At 41.9% G+C, this 15,284-nt stretch overlaps 1 long non-coding RNA gene across 1 annotated transcript; it reads right to left on the reverse strand.

Annotated features, from left to right (window-relative positions):
* Positions 1–12,351: 12,351 nt before the first annotated feature.
* Positions 12,352–13,328, reverse strand: LOC310846396. The gene is made up of 2 exons (XR_014565274.1): positions 13,209–13,328; positions 12,352–12,947 (listed from the first exon to the last, which is right to left on the reverse strand). It is a non-coding gene; the product is annotated as an uncharacterized lncRNA (long non-coding RNA).
* Between the last annotated feature and the right edge of the window lie 1,956 nt (positions 13,329–15,284).

The following is a 15,284-nucleotide window of genomic DNA, read 5'->3' on the forward strand; positions in this document are numbered from 1 at the left end:
GGTGTTTTTGCTCCAAGCAATGCACAGACCCCTTTTATGTTTTACTAGAAATGTCTGGTAGTGTCTGGAATTGCCAATGCTTTTAGGCAAGCAGTTGAGACAGATTGGGAGTTTAAAGCTCTCAACTTAATCTTGACAATAATTCTGAAAATCACTTTTTTTCTGTAGAGCCCATCGAAATTTGGTTACTTTGCGGTCAACCTCAGAGGTATTCAGTGACTGCAGTCATTGATCTTTAGTTCTTACTTTCATTCTCTTAATCTTTTGGATGGGTTTTGCGAAGTTACCAATTCCTGCGCAATACTTGTAAGTGAAAACTGAGCACATGAAAGAAAATAGTTGTTACTGCAATATGATTATGAAAGCAGATTCATACAAAATCTGCAAATAATAAATTGAGCCATCTCCACTTCACTGCCAGATTGAATATAAAGCTCCTCTCATTTAAATGCTTTCTAAATCTTACACAAAAACTTAGAGATGTTATTTTTGAGAGTGAAATAAACAATACTGGAAATAATTGTCCTTGAAAAATCCATGTTTGTCTTTGTGGTAGAAGAATTTACAGACTTTGGCTATTGGGGAGGGGGGATTGCACATAAACTGCATGTTTTTTTGGGGGGGTGGATGGAGGATCCAATATGCTTTTATATCATTTTAGGTTTATTTCCTATGCTTCGTTCAGCATTCACCATCCACACCAGTTTGGGAAACATGGGTGCGAGCACTGAATTTTTTTATACCCTGACTGCTATACCTTACTTTCTGTTCTATATTATTTTGTATGTTTGGCTGATGCAGCTGGGAATAATATATATTTTTTAATCTGTGAAAGTAATAACGAGATAAGTGTCTTAAACCCGTAGAGTATCAGTTGCTTTCGCTCTCCACCCCATTAAAAAGTTTGTGGCAGCTTCATAAATAATTAAAATGACTATATTCTGTTTAAACTGGTGAAGCTTCAAAAAAATAAGCTGGGGTTTTTTTCACCAGAAAGATACATTAGCTGCTAATTAAGTGGTGATTAGCTTGGATAGTAGCCATCACTCGTGTTCCCAAGATCCTGGTTTGTACATTATAATTGGCAACTGTGGAACTCTGCATTATCTGTGGTGCCGTATCTGAGGCAAGAAATGGAAGAAGGGGGTTTCTGGGGCAATTTATCCAGCAGTTCTATAGCAGATCAAGAGCAAGGTGAATCATTCATAGAGAATGAGTAATGGGATGAAATTGCATTCCTAAAAAAATAACTAATTATGGCATCCTCTGAAACAGAAATTCTCAAAGAATTGTTCATTCAGGCAGCTCTCATTACTCATAATATTCCAGTGCTTAAAGTCACATAGTATTATTTTTGTTACCTGTGCTTTATAATTAGAAGAACTCCAAGAGAGTTCTTGCTGAAGACCATGTTGTGTTCCTACAAGTGAGAAAGCGTTTTTGGCAAAAGCTACAGAAGGCAATGGACAGCATCTGCTTTCTGCCTTCCTTCTGAGCATGGCAAAGCAACACTGAATCTAGTTTTGGAAGAACGTCCATTCTTTTAAAATGAGTGTCTTGCCCTTTAAAGAGGAAGAGAGTGGCCTGGCTGGCTTTTTCTTTTCTTTTTAACTCTTCATCATCACAACTCTTGTGATATTACTGTAACTTAAGATTGTTTCCACAAGCAACACTAAACAGCCTTTTGCACTTCTCACATCTTAATTTGAGCCACATACAATTGTTGCTTATTCAGTTCAAAGTTGTTCTCCCACTCTCGATTTTACCTTGCGAGGGAGGTTAGGTTGAGAGATAGTGACTAGGCCAAGGTCGCCTAGGGAGTTTCATGTCTGAATCAGGATTTGAACTATGATCTCCCAAGCCCTAACCACTACCCCACATTGTGAATGTGGTACAGAGCAAAGAACAGAAATCTAATGTTCTTTACATTAGGTTTACGTTATTAAATCCCAGGTTTAAGCCCAGTGCAGGCCTGGCCCCATTACCCAAGCAACTGAAGCGTTCAGTTGAGGCAGCACGAGTCACTTATTTCCGCACTTCAGTTCTAAAAGGATTCTAGAGTCAATTACAGCTAAATATCAACAATATTATGAGGAGTGCCAAGGAAGTGGTGTGACACTTGGAAGATTTCCCCCGGAATCACCTAAGAAATGTAAAGACACAATCCAAGAGACGAGCCCAGCATCCTGGGGCACTGTAGGAATACTCTGGCCTGGTCTCTGATTGCTCTTTCAGGTAGCAATGTCTTGCGCTAGTCCTGCACTTGTGGAAATGGTTTTTAAACAGTTTCTTGCAAAATACAGTCAGGTCCCACTATCCAAACACAATATGTTCTATGGAAACTGTCTGTTCAGTGAGTGTTTCTGCAATGAGTTGACAATTTCCATTGAGACCTAGGGGAAAATTTCCGATGTGTTGCTGACCATTGAATGTTGACCCCAAAATGACAAAAAAGAAGTTAAAACCCTCTGGAACCTTGCAAGATGCAAATAAGGAAGGAAGAGAATTCCTCCCTTCTTTGCCCAGTCTCTCCCCTCCCTCTCACCCACCATGGTTTCTGGCAAAATGGTTGCTGCAGACCAACAGAACAAAAAACAAACAAACCTAAGGCTTTTGTTAAAGGCTGCTTATTTGTTTACAGCACTACACACAGGTCCAGCACTTAGGATGCCTGAATCTGTGGTGTGTATAGATGGGTTTGGGTACTGATTCCTCGTGTTTGGATAAGTGAATGTTTCGTATAACAAACTTTTGGATAGCAGGGCCTGTATATATATATTCTTGAAACAATTCACGGAGGAGGAATTCTTTTGGGCTGCATCTGATGAAGAGTAGTCCACAAAATCTTGGTATCCTCCAGACTTTTCTGGGCTATTGAGTACCCTGACCATCAGCCATGCTGGCTAGGGCTGATGAGAGTTGGAGTCCAACGATATCAGAGGGCCATAGATTCCCCATCTCCGGATTATGCCAGATGCACCTCTGTGAAAACACAGTTCCACTACTTATGGTCTGCCACAAAGAATGCCCTATGGCAGTCTGATAAGGGCCATAAATCAGTGGCAGAGATTTTGTATTCACAAGGTCCTAGACCCCTGCCATTTCCAGTTAAAAAGATCAAGTACAGTGGTACCTCAGGTTAAGTATTTAATTCGCTCTGGAGGTCTGTTCTTAACCTGAAACTGTTCTTAACCTGAGGTACCACTTTAGCTAATGGGGCCTCCTTCTGCCACTGCACCACTACTGCACAATTTCTGTTCTCATCCTGAAGCAAAGTTCTTAACTCGAGGTAATATTTCAGGGTTGGCAGAGTCTGTAACCTGAAGTGTATGTAACCCGAGGTATCACTGTAATTGATAAAGCCCCTCTCTGAGGCAGTGGCAGCTGATGCCTATTGAGACAAGTAGGGCAGAAGGCAGGAAAACCAACAGTATGTGAATCCAGAACCAATGATAGAGACAACAAATTCTAATATTGTCCCCATCCTCCTCCCAACTAAGTTGTACCAGTGCAACACAGAGACGAAGGAGGTGGATGCTGATTGGTGGTGCCATTCCCCTGGACTGATTATATAACTAGGCAGGCAGTCAGAGGCTGGTGGGGCAGCACCCCATTTGCCCTAATGCAGTGTTTCCCAACCTTGTGCCTCCAGATGTTTTTGGCCTACAACTCCCATCATCCCTGACCACTGGTCTTGCTAGCTAGGGATGATGGGAGTTGTAGGCCAAAAACATCTGGAGGCACAAGGTTGGGAAACACTGCCCTAATGGACCAGTCCCCAATGGTCTGAGGCCTTCAAGAGCAGCTGCCTGGCAAATACAGCTTCATACATACCTAGTTGTTTGTGCTTCTACTGTGCAATTCAGATGACCCATTTTATGCCAGCTGGACGCTGCCACGAGAAACATTCTCCACCCTCTTCCCTTGAACCTGAAATTACCACTCTTTCAAGCCCGCTCCTCTCACTTGCCCTGCCCTTTGCTTTTCATTGTACCAGATCCTCCCTTGTCATTGCGGTTCAGAACATCGTGGGGAAAACACAATCAAAGAGGGAAACACCAAATGAGTTTCCTAAACATAGACAGCAGATCTGTGTGTTTTGGCAGTAAGGTATGATAGCTGGGGCCTGCCAGAGCCAGATGCTCCACATTCGCTGTGTGGCCTTACTGTTTCGAGTACAAACTTTGTGAGGAGTAGACAGATGTGCAGGCTATTTCGCCACACCACACCCCAAAAGGAGAATGTGTTGCTGCCAAGGAAACCGTCAAAATAACAGGCTTCATCTGAGTTCAGATTCAAAAGGCAAACTGTCCATGGCATAATGAAAACCTTTCACCACCCCCTATGGACTTTGATGGTGATAAATGGCAACAGAGCAATGTCAAACCCTTTGCAGACGCCTCAAAACACTGAGGATGTTTCTTGGCCTTGCTGAGGGTTACATGGGGTGCATGTGAAGAATGAAACTTGAGGAGATCTGTGTAGAATTTAGAGCTGTGAGGAAATCTGTTTTTCAGTTTCTTGAAAGTTCCCCCCTCACTCTGTGAAAGAGGCTTCCATTTTTCTGCCTCATTCTTGGAGCACTTTAGAATGTCTTTAGAATTTCTCAAAGTGCAAGGTTTTGAGCTTACAATATCACTGTGAGGTGACCATGGGTGGTCTGTGTCTGCTTTTTTTTTTTAAGTGAGCATTTCCCCAGCACCCCACAACCTCCCTGGCTGCTTCCCCATCTGGAAAAGCCCCACGGGAGGAGTTTACCTTACAATATAATCCACTGGGTTCTGACTCAAGTGTGGGCACCCAGGAAGGCTGAAGAATGCAAACCACCAGTAAGATGATGAATATCCCTTGGCCACCCCAGGCTGAATATCCCTTGGCCACCCCATAAGTAAAGTAGGTACCTCAACAACCCATTATATTTTCACAGAAATGTTCTTTCCCCTTTGATAAATTCCAAAATCAGTTTCTTTTCTCATGGCTTCTTGAATAATGGTAGGGAGAAATGTCACAGAAATTCAGCACTCATCAGGGCTGACACACACAAATAGTGAAACTTTTTCGCAGCAGAATGCAGACTTCATGGGGGTTCAGGTGAAACATTTCATGCATTAAAAACACAAGTGATGGGGGCACAGGGACTAGCCCTCCATGCTTTTCTGATGCAGTCACTACCATTCTAGGTTAAAAAGCCAAAGTAAATTCTAATGTTTTGGGGAAATTACTAACAGTGCAATCATACACATATCTATTCAGAAGTACTTTCAGCTGAATTCAAGGGGGCCAAGTACTTGGGTATGGATCACAACCTTAAAAATAAACAAAAAGAAGTAAGCAAACAAATCTGGAGGTCTCACTTCAGATTCATGATCAATTATGATTTCTCATGGGGGGTGGGGGACATGCCCTTTGCCCTTTGTTTAAAACTCAGCTCCTGGGCTGGATGTTGTGATCCAGGTTCACTCTTTTCATGTCTTCTCAAGCTCCGTGATGATTTGCCCAACTATAACTTCTGAAGGTTCCATGTTTTCCTGGGCCTGGAGGAAGAGATCTTTGGCTCTATCTGGAGAAGACAGACCTTGAGTCAGCTATGTATCATCCAGGCTGGACATGGATCTCCACATTGAGCTGCTTCTAAAGACAATTTGGAAACAACATCTGCTGCAAAATGCAGCCATCTGGGTGCTTCCTGGAACATGTGTCACCTGTATTATCCAGTTGCCTTGGTGGACCGTACATTTCTGGGTCCTGCTGACCTTTAAACATCTAAATGGTTTTGAACCTGGGTACCGGGAGGACCACCTTCAGCCATATCTGCCTGCTTTGAGATCTGTTTCCAAGGCCCTACTTGGAAGTGTCTGATTCTGAGAATAATTAGGCAGAAGAGAGACAGATTTTTGTGGCACTGACTCCATATGTGTGGAATTCCACATTTGATTTGACAGGCTCCACCATCCTAACCCTTTAAGCTTACCTGTTCCCTGCCTCTTTCCCATAATTCAAGAATTAATCAGTTTTGGTACTGTTTTATCTTTGACTGTGGTTTTATGGTTTTTACTATGTTGTATGTTACTTTTTATTAATTAAATTGTAGTTTTATAGTTTTAAAGGATAATGCTTTATATATTGTTCTAAATTTGCTTAATGTATCTATTCTCATGACTGCTTTGTTGGAAAGTTTTTTTCTTTCCCGAAAGGCATAAAAGGTGGCTAACATCAATAGATATAAAAACATCAATCCTATTAAAACAGAAAAATCAAAGCAGCAGACAAGAACATCAACAAACTAAGAACCAACGGAGAGACAAAATGATTTTTTAAAGCCTGAAAGAAAAATGCAGAAGGTTGATCGGACCAAAAATAAAAAAGGTTCCATGGAGTTTCAATTTGTGCAGTTATTTTTGACATAGAAAAGGTCACTATACAGTTCCTTCCCAAATGATATATTGCAGGTTTAAGTGATCTTGTAAATATTTCTATTCCACAAGACCACTATCTTATGCTAGAAGAGTTCTTATATAAAATTAGTATTTTCCAGACCTTGGTAAACAGCAACCATTCAGTATAACAAGACAGCTTGATCATGCAAAATCTATAAAGAAAAAGCCCACTTTTCTGTATTAATATCTATATTTGAAAGAATGACATCTGGGATGCTGATACCCACTTACTATTTTCAGGCCTCCCACAAACCTGAAGGCAAGCCTGGAATAAGCCAATGGAAATGGGAGTGGGGATTTAATCAAGAATGGGAACCTGCCAGTTCACTCAGTTAAAGCCAGTATGGATTCTGGACATGAGGAATTTCTTCATGTCTAGCCAAGCTTGCTGTACACTGGCTGTTTCAGCTCTGCTATTCAACACTAGCAATTAAATGAACTCTGGAGGCTTCCAGATGAGATGCCTTCAGCCTGAGTTCCAGGAATGGGAAACGGAATAGTTCCTGGGCCAGAGAGTACATCTATGAATGGCTATTTTACCCCCTATATGGTCTTTTGTAACTCAATGAATATTGGTCCTCATTGATGGAAACAGAGTATTTCTTTACAAGGGGCCTAAAAGAGCTGTTTGTTGCTCATTTTGCAGCTTCATAGTGTAACAAGCTGACCAATGGCAACATAACGAAACAAAAACAGAGCAGTGCAAGAAGGACGGCTGAACAGCACTTCTCCTTTCAGATCAGCTGTGCTGAAATATTCTACTCCATAAAAAGTTGGCTTCAATAATGTTGATCAAACTGGAGAACCATATTAATAAAGTTGCGACAGTTGAACAAGAATGCAGCTGCAAGGGCAATGATGGGTGGGTGTATGCTCACGGGACCATAATTCACCTATCCTGCACCATCTGCACTGGCTGCCAATTTTGTTCTGGCAGAATCTAAAGTGTTTGTGATTTATCTTTAAAGCCCAGGATACCCGGCGGATTGTCTCCTCCCACACGATTTTGTCTGCTTCCCACTGCACAGTTAATAGCAGCAATAGGCCTTTTTCAGTGGCTGGGCCAATATTGTGGAACACCTTGTCCCATGGGAGATGGATGGCCCTCTTCTCTGGATGTCTGTTGCTAGTTAGTAACTATATTATTGTTTTGCTGCTAAGTTTCTGCAGCAAAGGTCACATGTTATGTGTGGTCTCTGCCCTTGTATTTTAATGACATAGTGATTTAAAATTGTTGCAAGCCCAGGGTGTCAGAGAAATGACTCGAGGAAATAAATAAATATTTTCCAGTGATCTAGCACGTCTCCCAGATGCTCACCGGTAAATGATCTTCACTTACACTCCAGCTGTATGTGATAAAAGCAAAGGCCACAGTCCAAACACAGAGTAAGACTGCAACCATCTCCCCATTGATTTCATCAGAATTGACTCTGTTTTTGGATTGTGGCCAAACATATGTCAAATATAAATCAATCACATTCCCCAAACCAGCTCTGGATCCATGATCTACTCAGGTCAGAGGAGGATTTGGCATAGCTGGCAGAATGTCCAGCCAGCAGCCAAACGATGCTTCAAGCGGTGGTTCCCATAGCACAGCAACCCAGCAAAGGGGATGCAGCAAGGGAAACTTCCATCACCTCTCCGCTGGGAAGCGCTGAGCAAAGGCGAATCCCCGGGCAACATGGCCGATTTGATCAGCACAAGACATGCAAGCTCCACCCCCCCAGTTGTTCTTAGACTCCTTATTGGGTGAGCAACGCAGCCAAGCAACACAGTTGGAGCTTTCCTCCTCCCTGACCGGCAGGGAGGGAGGGAGAGGAGCTGCTTCCTTTGAAACCCGGGAAATTTAAGGGACATCATCAATAAGGGAGAGCAGTGGGACACAGAGCTGGGATAAGGGACTTTCCAGCCAAATAAGGAATGGTTGACAGCTATGGGATGTGGACCTCTACAAAGGGGACCCTACAGAGGAACAGATGGGGTCAGGTAGCAGTAAGGCCAAACCAGGACTACCAGGCCTTATGACGCCACATCTACCATTGCCCAATACAGAGAGCCCTAACTCATAGGTAGAGATGGAAGCTGAGCCACCAACTGAGCTATCTCCTCACTAGCAATGATGTAACAGTTACAAATCGATTGGATTACTGTCACACCCTTGGCCATCTAGCTCAGCACTGTCTACACCGATTGACCATGACTCTCCATGGTTTTAGGTGGGAGCCTCTCCCACCCTCATCTAGAGATGCTAGGGATTGAATTTAGGGCCTCTGGATGCAAAGCAGATGCTCCAACATTGAGTTACAGCCCTTCCCCCTAAGCTAGCTTGTTGCCCTCAAGTGCCGTGGAGGAAGCCACCCCATTGCCCATGCTGAATAAAAATTCCATAGCCAGTCCAGCCAGACCCATTGATGTGAAGTAGATGCACCACACTCTCCTTTAGCAAGCAAATGTCTTGGGCCACACCCAGCACTCACAATTGTCCCAGAAACAAACTGGATACCAATTCAAGTACTCCAAGATAGGTGCAATATCCTAGAAAAGCCAACCTTGTCGCCACATTCTGCTTTAAAGGAGATGCAACTTGCCGGTCCATGGGAGAGAGTCTTCTTGATGGCCACAACTAAGTTATGGAACTCCATAACTAGAAAGATTGGTGTGATCCACTGTCTTCTTGCCTTCTGCCGCTTGGCCAAGACATTTTTCTTTTAGCATGCTTTTATCCTGCTGGGATTCTTCTCCTCTTTTTTAAATTGAGCTGACCTGTCCCTGGTTTTATGGCTGGCTTTTATTATCTATTTTGTTGATTGTTTCAACGTGATGTAAGCCACTCTCACCATTGTTTTTACAGCAGAAGAATATGCACACTTTTATCAAGACAAAAACCACATTTTCCCAGGTGCAAAGTATAGGGTGCTCAATGCAGGGAAGACGCAATTTCCTTACAATAGATGTACAACCCTGAGAGAAGAGCCTAAACAATTGTATTTAAAACTGACCAATGGGAAATGTCCTCAGTGTTATTACTGATACGTAGTATTTTAAACCACATTAGCTTTCAGCTGTCTTGGCTTTCTTCCTTGGTAGTACAGTATGCCAAAACAAACTCCTTGTGTATCTCTTGCTATTAAAAGGACACACCCAATTTTAGGAGGCTGCAGCAGTCTTAAAGAACCCAAAAACAACCTGCACTTTTAGTAAAGCTAACATCTAATCTTTGCATTTTCCTTCATGCTTAGCAGGTGGAATGCCCAAAAGGGGGGGGGGGTCTCCTATTGAAAAAGAGGAATTAGATTAGTGATAGCCAAACTTGGCCCTCCAGCTGTTTTGGGACTACAATTCCCACCATCCCTGACCACTGGTCCTGTTAGCTTGGGATGAAGGGTGTTGCGGTCCCAAAACAGCTGGAGGGCCAAGTTTGGCCATCACTGAATTAGATGGACTGTAGACACCTCTTTGAAAGAGGAGTAATGCAACATCTGCTGAATGCATTTATGTAGACCATATTCATTTTATTGCTGTCCTGACCCAAAGGAGTCCAGTGTGGCAAGAGTGGGACATGCAGTTCTCCTTCCCAGAATGCCTCTGTTCAACAAACACGAAGACAATGACTGTTTCCAGGGGGTAGCAGTGTTGGTCTGCCATAGTTGAAACAAAATTTTAAAAATCCTTCCTTAGAGACCAACTAAGTTTGTTACTGGTATGAGCTCTCGTGTGCATGCACACTTCTTCAGGGGAACATGCAAAGCCTGTTCAGAAGTCTGGGCTATATCCCCGGATGACTTCACAAAATGCAATATTCTGTTGTGCATCTGGTGGTGGGGCAATCAGCATTGAACATGTTCAGAAATATGTGTCAGTTTACAAATCAGGCATGGCCCACAGACTAAGAAAGTGAAGTGTCCCAAAACCTCTATGCTGGATTAATATATTTAGCCCAGCCTCGGAAAATAACAATCATGAGGCAATTACCGTATTTTTTCCCTCCTAAAAAGTAAGGGGAAATGTGTGTGTGTCTTATGGAGCAAATGCAGGCTGAGCAACTATCCCAGAAGCCAGAAGAGCAAGAGGGATTGCTGCTTTCACTGCGTAGCGATCCCTCTTGCTGTTCTGGCTTCTGAGATTCAGAATATTTTTTTTCTTGTTTCTTGTTTTCCTCCTCCAAAAACTAGGTGTGTCTTGTGGTCTGGTGCGTCTTAAGAGTGAAAAATACGGGTAGCCATCTCTTTCTCCAGATTTAGAAATGTTGCCCTGCTATAAGGAATTCCCAGGCTCATCAGAACTGCAGATAGAGACAAAGAGTTAAAGTCCTGGGGTCGCAATCCGTCTTCTTCCTCTCCTGCCCCACCCCTTCTGGGCAACTATTTATTTTTCAAACAGCACAGGTGCTTGTTGCATGAACAACATCGCATCACTTTTGTCCCTTAGTTTCAAGGGGTGGTGGCGGCAGTTTCATAACTATTTTGTGTGCTTTTCAGATTATCCTCCATAGCTAATGAAGTGAACAGCAGAGCAGTGTGTAGGACTGTTCTGACAAGCTGAGTGTTTCCACATTCCTTCTGTTTTCAAAAGGTTATTTTTCTTTCCTCCCACAGATTTGGAAGTAGTGGCTGTTTTGAGACATGGTGCAGGATACTATTTGTTCTTTTTAAGAGGCATGATGACTTGTGACATAGAGTTATTAAGATTTGCTTTACAATTAATGGCGGTGCAAAATGTTCATGGTTTTTTATGGAAAAGGTTGGTTTGTTTATTTTCAGCATTGCTTTATGGGGGAAAGGCTTTATTTGCTCATGACTCTTATCTTGGTTTTTCTTCCCCAGAATTTTTTAGACACCTATTGTTCGTATTCTATTTATAGGACACCTTGATAGTACCTGTTGAAAGTTCGCTGCCAAAACCAAGTGTTGCCTCCCAACAGATAAACAAATAGTGCTGTCTAAACATTCAAGTTATAAGCTGGAGTCTTCAGGACTAAGTCTCTTGAGCTATCTTTTCTTTCTTTTCCATTTCAGCGTGAAACGTTTCTTAATCCCTCCTGAACAAACCTTCCTTGCAAATAAAATGATTTCCTTAGACGTACATGCTATAATTTTATCCACTGTATTTGCTTTTAGATACCAAGAAATTGGGGGCATCATTTCTGTTTTCAGATTGTCATCTCAATGTGACAATTCTAGCCATTGCTAGGTTATCTGGAGTAGAACTACAAACAGAAGCTTTTCCAAAAGGCACTCATTTAGGGGGCTGGTTAGGGTCTTTCAGGTATCCTAAACCCCACAGTTCAGATATGTGCAGTGGCTCAGACTGCACTTGCTATTGCAAGTTCATAAATAGATAGGCTATAATGCCCTAAGGACTGTTTGAAAGTGTATTTAACACAGCATTTAGCACAAATTACCTTCTTCTGTCCAAGGAAAGGTTAGAAAATGCAGCGCTGCAGCTAGGGGAAAATTTAGTGGTCTCCCCTAGTCAGCTGATACTCCAAAAAAGTTAGTTAGAGACAGCATCTATGTATTGGCTGGTGTTGGTGGTTCATCAACCACTGGAACAATTTTCTAACTATTTTTGAAATATCTAGCCAATTCTGAAACAGCAAATCAGTCAAATGCAGAAGGCAGAGTGATACACCTTTTGAGTTCACTATTTACATACATCTAGTACTTGCTTGTGGTCGTGGTCTGAGAAGACACCACTTTGAGAATTGCTCAAAACCAGCCAAACCTATTTTGATTGGTTGGTCAACCCAGAAAAACAAAATTGGCTGAATTCTGACCTTGTCAGATGCTCACAACTAATGTGGACTTAGCTATTTACTATTCATGCTTCTTTGGGTTTCAGGATTAGCCCATAATATATATATGATGTTGTGAGCAAGTATTAGACAGTAGACAATGCTGAATACAACACAACATTCTGGTTACCACATGGTCACTACCATCTGTCTTATTTGCACATGTCAGGAATTTTTCTTTCTTCCACATGTTCTCATGTGTGATGAATTTCAAGCTTTTAATCAACTGATAAGACGTTCCCCTAGTTTCTGTGTGGTTCAATGGTCATATCTGGTCAAATCTGGGAAAGGAATTTCCCCCAAGCTATAGTTTTTATGGCTAGAGTTGCCTGTTTAGGAATGGATAAAGGACATAAGGAAATCAGAACAAAGGCCCATCGAGTCCAACATCCCGTTCTCACAATGCCCAGTCAGATGCCTATGGAAAGCTCACAATCAGGATCTAAATACATCAGCACTCAACCCACTTCTGATTCCCAATGATTCTTTGTGAGGTATAATAGTGCTTTAAAAGTATGATGCAAATGCGATTAGCAAGTAGTTAGATGCAATTTTTCGATGGTGGTCTAGCAAAACAGATGGCAGCAGGCCCTCAAAACATGGCTGAGCAACGGTGACTATTGACATGTTCAAGTGGTGAGAAGCATATGGGGAGCTTCAGATTTTGTTGGAGTTCCCATGGACATCAGTGTAGGATGCTCTGTCCGCCAAGCAATCTGAAACAAGAGGCAGGATGTTTTTTGTTTTTGTTTTAATTTTTATCAGGAATTTAAGCAAAACATATTCTCTGAAAACATATCCTTAATTTCCCCCCATTTTTCTCCTCCCCCCTCCCATCCCACCCCCCTGACTTCCCTCAGTTCCAATCTCTGGTTTCTCTGTAAATGCTATTCTCTGCATGTTATAAAATTGTATAAATCCTTAAATTGTCTAACTGATTATTGTCAATAAAACGTTTGTGAGTGTTTATTCAAAACCTGCCAAGAAGTCCAATTCACTTTGTTGCATCTTCAAATACTTTGTAAAGGGTTCCCATTCCTCTTTGAAGTCACAGTTGTCCTTGTCCTGTAGCTTATTGTCAATTTTGCCAGTTCAGCCATGATTCTTTAGTTGGGATTTCCTCAGTCTTCCATCCTTGTGCTATCAAGACTCTCGCGGACAAGAGGCGGGATGTTGTCCAGAGGAACTGCAGGAGGCCATTGGAAAGGATGCGCTTTGGTTAAAAATACAGTTGGATAAAAGCAAGTTTATTATTTGCTATATTTGTGATACTTGGGGAGGGGGGCATCACTAATTTGTGCTACCAGAATTAAAGCACATTTTGTTCTGGGATAGCTCACTCTGTAGAGCATGAGCCTCTTAATCTCAGGGTCATGGGTTTGAGTTCCATGTTGGGCAAAAGATTCCTGCATTGCAGGGGGTTGGGCTAGATGCTCCTTGCGGTCCCTTCCAACTCTACATTTCTATGATTCTATGATTCTTGTTGCAGAAATGGTGACTACTGCTCCTGCATTCAGAGACTACACATCGCGCTAAATCCAGCAATAAAGCCTAGACATAAACACAACCTGACAACCGTGAGCTCCAATGAAATTTAGAACTAGACGGAAATGGGATAAGCAAATTCCTTTTTGTTCATGACCCTTGTGTTGCTTTCTTTTCTGCTTCCACCCACCCCCTCCAGCCACTGCCCCCCGGCAGAATGACACATCAGAATCCCTCTTGTGCCCCATAAATCACTCTCGAGACAGCACCAGCCTTTGAAATGCTGCCTTGCATTACGCTCCGATTGCCCAGACAAGCCACATGAGCCCTGCCTCTGTCTACTTTGGAACTGCAATGTTAGAAGCAGCACAGGCAAGCCAGCTTCAACGTGCAATAAAGGAAGCAGCGTGGTTCCTTTACCAATGCCTCCTTAACTGTAGAAGGTCAAAAACAATTATTGTTTTCCCTCTAGGGATTTTCCTTCTCCTTGAGAGCATTCAGCAGTGGGTATTTTTAAAACTTCTCTCTCTCTCTCTCCTTGGTTAAGAGGGTTTCTATTTACTTTCTGGTTTAATAATTAATATACAGTTAATATTTACCTAGAGCCCTCCCCCACTTTTCCTGATACATTTATCAGTAGCTTTAATAATGAAAGGCCCCCTCTTTCAGAAATCTGGACATCCCTTGCCTTTCAAGGACTTCCCTCCTTCTGAAGTTCAAAGCTTTCACTCATTGCATTTTTCAGCAGGAATGGAAATCCCCTAATTTTCCCAGGCAAGGATTTTTTGGCATGTCTTAAATTCTCCAGTACCTCGTGGCTTTTTAATACAAATGCATATTCCAGAGGAATTGAAATGTCTATTGTACTTATATGCTTGCTTTTTCTTTGCTTTTTTCAGATTTGCATTTAGGGAATGGTCTAAGAAGGTTTGCTTTCTTCCACTATTCTCCTCCTTCAGAATAACCCTGGCTGAGTTGGACTCTGTTGCTGCTATTAGAGTGCAGTAATGATACCATGCTAAACTCTGTTCTTCACTTGGTTTTGGGGTAATGAGCCCGTATGTAGTTGATGTATTGACAGCATTGCATGCCAAATCACCATATCATGTCACTCGACCGTTTCAGATAAATATTGAAACGTACAAGGAACCCTGGTTGACTGATCCCATAGAATTCCTTAGAAGAATAGTTGGTATAAAATAAAAAAAATAAAATAACATTATGACAGTAATATTCTACTGCTCTGCATACACCATACATTTAAAGTATACCCCACAAAAATCCTGGGAGCTGTAGTTTAAGGGTGCTGGGAATTGTAGTGCTATGATAGGTAAACTACTGTTCCCAAGATTATTTTCTTGGAGGGTAATGTGCTTTAGCTGTATGGTGAGTATGCAGCCCCAGTCTTTTTTTTTAAAAAAAAATATTTATTAAGATTTTATATAATAAAACAAACTTCACAATCAAACAAACCAAAAAAAAGACAATAAAAGAAAAACAACACAATCCAACATGACAAAAAAGTACAATAAAAAACATAAAAAGAAATAAGAAGAGACAGAAAAACA

Source organism: Podarcis gaigeae, assembly GCF_964106915.1.
Source record: "Podarcis gaigeae genome assembly, chromosome: 6".
Classification (NCBI taxonomy): domain Eukaryota; kingdom Metazoa; phylum Chordata; class Lepidosauria; order Squamata; family Lacertidae; genus Podarcis; species Podarcis gaigeae.